Source organism: Spermophilus citellus, assembly GCF_964194105.1.
Source record: "Spermophilus citellus genome assembly, chromosome: 8".
In the NCBI taxonomy this organism is placed as follows: domain Eukaryota; kingdom Metazoa; phylum Chordata; class Mammalia; order Rodentia; family Sciuridae; genus Spermophilus; species Spermophilus citellus.
In genome coordinates, this window is record NC_138189.1 from 127,669,480 (window position 1) to 127,676,045 (window position 6,566).

The window sequence follows — 6,566 nt, forward strand, 5'->3', positions numbered from 1 at the left end:
GCGGCCATCTTGGCCTGCCCTGGGTCTCTTCCCTCTCAACACCCCCAGGCCATCTTCTAAAGTACAGATGTGTTCCACCTCTTCTCCTCTCCTCTGCAGACTTCCTGGTGGATTCCTGCCCCTCACCCCCTCCTCCCTCCCTCCCTCTGCCTCCCCTTCCTTGGACAGCCTGCTTCCTGCTCCCTGCTTCCTCCCCTGCCTCCTGGTGGTGAACCTCACGCTCCAGAGACACAGAGTACAAGCCAAGCCCTGGACACACATTTGTTCTCTTTGGGGCCTTTGCACAGTTTGCCCCACTCAGGGTCCCCCCACCGCCCCGACCTGCTGCCTCCTGACAGACCCAACCCCACGCATCATCTCCTCGATGCCATCAGCATGAACCACCCTCCTTCTGCCCACAGGGTCTCCAGCGTTGACTTTTTCCCCTTAACTCTTCCCTCTGCATATGATTTATGTCACATTTCCCTCCTCTGTTGCACAAGGAATCCCTTTTTTTTTATACCCAGATTGAGCCTAGGGGTGCTTAACCACTGAGCCACCTCCCCAGTCCCTTCTTTATACTTTATTTAGAGACAGGGTCTCACTGAGTTGCTTAGGGCCTCAATTTTGCTGAGGCTGGTTTTAAACTCGCGATCCTCCTGCCTCAGCCTCTCAAGCCCCTGGGATTTCAGGATGCGCCATCGCACCGGCTTACACAAGGAACTCGTGAGAGCCACCCATGCCAGCATCAGCCTGGCACACCGTGAATGCCAAGTGAAAGAGAGCGGAAGGCAGAGGGAGGGAAGGCCCCAGGTGAGATGCTGAACCTGAGTCAAAAGCTTTTTTAAAGGAAAAGTTGCCTGTGAAGCTGGACTAGAGGCCCCTCCCCTCAGAGCAACTTAGTGAGGTCTAGTCTCAAAACAAGCCGCTGGGTCTGGGATAAGGCCAGGAGCGGGGAGGAGGGGTAGGTCCCCCCTCAGCACGGACTCCTTGGATATTGTGCCATGGTACCTCTCTTTTCTCTTCCTATCCCAGCTGAGGCTTCTTGCTTGGCCCTCAGGGCTCAACTTTGCGGGGCATTGACTACATTAGCTCTGTCCCAGGGGTTGGGTGTGATCCAACTGTGGATGAGAAGAGCACCTGCCTGCCTCAGAGGACTTGCAGGCTAGGCGGAGAGACAGGCAATTTAATAATAATTCAAATCACATTCATTTATAAGCCGTTCTGTCAGCTCTACGGGGATCGTGGCTCCTCAAGTAAAAGGTCATCAATGAAGAGAAGGAGAGTTTAGAGGCAGCACTGGCACTCCACCAGCCCTGGTTCTGGTTTGGCAGGCCCTCCTCCTGCCCCTGCACCCCTGGCAAGGTGCAGCTACGTCCTCTGCCTTCTGCCCTACAGCAATCTGGGACGACCTCAGCCTCAGCAACTTAGTGAGATCTTGTCTCAAAATAAAAGATTAAAAGGGCTGGGCTGGGGATGTGGCTCAGTGGTGAAGTGTCCCTGGGTTCAATCCCCAGTACAAAAAAAAAAAAAAAGTAAATAAAGGAAAAACTATCAATCTAGTTGTATACACAGCAACACAGAGATCAATGGAGAGCAGAATGAGGAAACAGCCTGGGCTCCGCACTGCACCCGGGAGGCTGAGGCAGGAGGACCAGGAGTTCAAATCCAGCCTCAGCAAGAGCCAGGTGCTAAGCAACTCAGTGAGACCTGTCTCTAAATAAAATACAAAATGGGGCTGGGGATGTGGCTCAGGGGTCAAGAGCCCCTGAATTCAATCCCTGATACCAAAAAAGAAAAAGAAACAGGCTGGGGTTCAGAGCACACTACCAACTATGTAAATTAGAAACCTACACCTGAAGCTGCTGTTCATGTTTTTCAAGGACACATCTGTACAGACATATAGACACCCACACATACCTATGAACAGACATTAAATACTACAGTGATGCCTGCTGGGGACAGAATAGGAGTGGAGATTAGAGTCGGGGTGGGGGTACAACAATACCTGGTGTGAAAGGGCTTTGCTCAGACTGAAATAGTCTAGTGCCAGAAACTGAGGCGTCTGCTTGGTTTGTTCTCAGCTAGTGTGACACACAAAACCAACCAACAACCAACCAACCTGTGAGAAGCCTGATTTTGCAGGGCCATGATGATATTATTGTCTCTTTTTCAGGGGCCTTAGGAATTATTCCAAGGCAATTCCCCACATTAAGGTTAAGGGACTCAAGGTTCAGAGAGGGCATGTGAGTTACCCCAGGTGCGCAGCTCCTTGGTGGCAAGAGGAGGTGGTTCTAGTTCTAGTCCCCAACTGGTACTTTGTGTCCTGCTCTCTGTCCAAACACTCAAGCTGGGTTTCTAGTGTTTGTTCAAAGGGCTTGGCCATGTTTATCTGAGCATGTGGGTACCCGGTCTGAAGTCACACATTGGTGCTTAACTGGCCTTTCCTGGGGAAGGTCAAGGTGAAGACCTCCTGGGGAGTGGGGAGGCTCAGGCACTGTTTTATCTTCATTGCTGAGTGTTTTGGGTCTTTCCAGGACAACCACCTCAAAGCTCAGATGAGCTCATTGACTCATGGGCAGGTAAAAGCAGAACCCGGACAGGGCTTTACTGGGAGTGATCCCTGTTGGAGGAAATGACATCATGGTGGTGAGGAGAGACTTAAAGGACCCGTCTTTCCCACAGCTCGCTCAGTACATAGCCTGACCGTGACCCGTCCAGGATCCCTGCACAGTGTGGGTAGCACAAGTTGATGTCAACAGATTTGCTGGGACCTGCAGATCTATAAACTGCTGACAAGAAAGCTGAGCAGGGGATTCATGTGGGCAGCTGGTCAAGGTTTATGGCAGTCATTTTCCTGAAAAGGGGGTATGAACAGTACGTGTCAGAGAGTCTCTTAAAGGAGCAGCTTTCTAAATGGGTTCCTATCACGAATGCCCCCCACATACTGCACAACCCGTTTTTTTTATTATTATTCAAGTGCAGAATACTTATGTAGGAAACATTGCACACACGCATAAAATCAGCACAGAACACCCCCACACCCCAGAACCCCCCACTCCCCACCGTGTCCCTTTCGGGTCACTAAGGAGCCCCCTCCTGACTTCTGACATCTGCAATTCTATCCCCAGCTTTATTTACTGCATCAATATCAGGGTCAGTAAAGGTCAGGAGCCAAGTAAAACTGCTACCCAGAAGCTTGAAATTTGCTCTAGTTTGTATCTTAACTGTCCCCCAGAGACCCGTGGGTTAGAGGCTTGGTTCTCAGCCTGGCTCTGTTGGGAGGTGCTGGAACCTTTAAGAGGTGGAGCCTAATGAGAGGCCTTCAGGTTGGGGGTGGAGGGGGATGCCCTTTAAGGAGATATGGGACCCCAGCCCCTTCCTCTTCCTCTCTCTTTCACTTCTGGTCACAGGGTGAGTAGTTTGGCTTCACCAAGTGGCTCCACCATGATGTGCTGCCACAGGACAAAGCAATGGGGTCAACCAGTCATGGACTGAAACTCTTGTGAGTGAAAAGAAACCTTTTCTCTCTATAAGTTGATTGTCTCTGATTATAGTGATAGACAGCTGACTAACGCAGGGTTCAGTTCACCTGGAGTGTGGAGATTTTAGAAATCCCTTCCTAACGTGGCTGTGTTGTGCTGATAGTTCTATTACTAGACTGAGAGATAACTGAGTGTCTGGAAAAAGTCTCTCAAGGCGGTCAATGTAGCAATCAGTAGGATAAAAAAGGACTTAGGTAGGCAACATGGTTTTCCAATTGTTGTGTTTGTCTTCAGGTTGAATCTACGGCAAAATATCATTCCCAGTTACCACCTGGAAAGAATATAATGTGATTAAAACCGTAACTCCATTTTAATATACCCCCTACCACCCACTCAAGTTTAAAGATCTTTAAAAATAAGATCCCTTGACCCTACTGGGCGCTATGAGATGAGCAAGTGATGAGCCATGGTCCCATCCTGGGGGCTGCAAGGAGAAATGAAGTGACTCGCTTATTCACTAAGTTCCATGGAGAGTCAGCAGGCACCTAGATGACCAGCCAGGAGCCCAGCACCTGGATGACCAGCCAGGCTGACCCTGGCTTGCCCTGCACCGTCTCGTGTCCATAGGTGTCATCCAATGGCTGCGGCTCTTTGCTGAGCAGCCTGGGCCACAGGAGGGGCCACGGGTTTAGATGTGAAGGACTGAGTTTCTGGCACTTTCCTCCGAGAGGCCTCAGGGTGTCAAGACGGTTGTTGGAAACAGCCAAACATGGTGGCCACATGGAAGACACATGGCCTGGTGTGTTCAATGTCTCTGAGAACTTTTCCTTTGGAATTCCTCTGGAGCCCCATGACAAGCCACAGTTCTTTCATCTGACAGTTGTATCTCAGCTGGGATGAGAGAGGGGCATGAGCCTATTAAACTACGCAGCGTTTTCCCACGAGTCCTCATCAGAGAATAGAACCCCCAACCAACCTTCACGAAGCATAGAGGAATACACACGTGTTGAGGGCCACAGCCAAGTCGGGATGACACATGGCATTTTTGCCAGAAGTAGTGGTTGAGAGGTGACGCCAGCGAGCCATTAAGATGTTCCCGTTGAGTTCCGGTTGAGCTCTCGCGGGATTCCTGAAGAGTTCGAATTGGTTGGGGAAGTGGGGGAGGAGGGATTTCCGGTTGGTGGCTCCTGGAGGAGCCCCGTGGCGTTCGGGAGAGTTCCCGGGGAGCGTGTGTGGAGTGTGCTGGTGGAGTTCGGAAATCAAGTTTGTTCCTGCTTGAGTGGCTCGTGATTTGTGCCCAGCCAGACTGCGGCACACACAGAACAGACTTTCCGTTTATAAGCACTTTCCACACACAAGGAAATATGTATTTAATTTTAATAACCCCTTCAAAAGTAGGCATGGTGTTTTCCCATTGTACAGATGAGAAACTGAGACTCCCCAGGGTGGTCCAGTTAGTAATAGCCAAGGTGGAGTTTGAGCCAGGCCTCATACCCTTGCCCATTGATCTTTACAGGGTCTCCAAAAGGCTGCGAGGGGGCCACCAGAAGCTCAGGTTTAGGAGGGTCCTTTGAGCTCCTGGATAAGACTGAGCACACAGAGCAGAGGGGAGTGGGCTGTGGTGTGGGCCCCAAGTCCCATACGAAGCATCATACCATTAGGGCCAAAGAACCTTGACCCTGGTAGGAACTTGGCGGTCACTGAACCCCACATCCCTTGGAGGAATGAGGAAACTGATGTTCAGAGAGGACATGCCGTTGACCAGGGTCCACATGGGTCAGACAAGGTCTTGTGAATTCCAGGCAGGCCTCTGCTCCTTCCCCGCATCCTGTGGCCCCCTCTTTGCAGTTCTGCAGTCACGGGGACCCTGACTTGCTCCCTGCTTTCTCTCTTGCCTTCCTTGCAGCTGGGGAGATGGGTCTGTGTGGGTGGAGGACACGCCGGGGCAGGTGGCCATGGGGAAGTAGGCCACCCGGTGGAGCCAGGAAGGAGTGTGCGGGGGCCTGGAGACAGAGCCTCGCTGTGGTTCCTGGTGGTTTTGTTGACTCTGAGAGAGAGAGACCTGGGCATGGCCGTCCCCTGGCTTTTCCCTACACCGACACGGTGCCCGCTGCTAAGTAGAAAACACCTTCCTCCCTGTAAACATTCAGCAAATATTATTCAAAGGAGAGGGACGCCAAGAGTCCTGGGTGGGAGGTAATCCCCTGAAGACTTTGGCCTGAGGATGAGATCATGGGCCTTGGAAGCAAATGTATTTTATAGCTCCAATAAATCAGACACAGCTGGCTATTACATACTGTCAGGTGTCACAGAACCCTGCCTCGAGCGCTCCCTTGGAGGAGGAAGCAGGAATAGAGGCAGAGCTGGGTTTGGTGACCTGCCCAAGGTCACTAACCAGGTAGGGACAGTGTCAGGTGAGGACCCGCTGCACTGAGTCATTGGGCAGCCTCCCTCTCTGACACACGTGGACCTCTCAAGACTTCTCTCTCTTGTAGGCAGAGCTGGGGAGAGGGGGTACTGTCTCCCCGGGTCTCCTCCGGGGGTGTTGTTCCAGCAGAGAGGTCGCCATGACTGAGCTCTGATTGCATTATAATGACGGGCTTTACAATGTCCCAACATATTTAGTGACATAATCCTCTCAGCTGCTCTGAAGCTACACACAGCTAGGTCCCCAAGCAGAGATGGTCAGCCATTCATTGCCCAAGTCATGCAACTAATGAACGCCCAGGCTGGCGGGAGCCACAGCTGGTGGATGCCGGTGCCCAGCTGTCCCTATTTCCAGTGCGGGAATGTGCAGGGCTCTTTGCAGATCATGGCACAGGGGTCGTGTGTGGAATGCGCAGTGGCGGCTCTTTCTTGCTTTCGGTCCCTGAGGTATGGCTTAGAGCTGTCTAGGACAGGTGAGGGCAGTCCCTGAATGGGACTGACACCACCCTGCAGCTGTATCTCAATGAGCCTGAGGGTTGGGGGTGACTGCTATGAGGCTCCCATCCCTTTCCAGGTGCCCCGGGCATTCAACACGGTTTTTTTTTTTTTTTTTTTTTTTTTTTTTTTTTTTTTTTTATCTTGGCTCTTGTTCCTTTTCTGGTCTCCAAGGTCCCT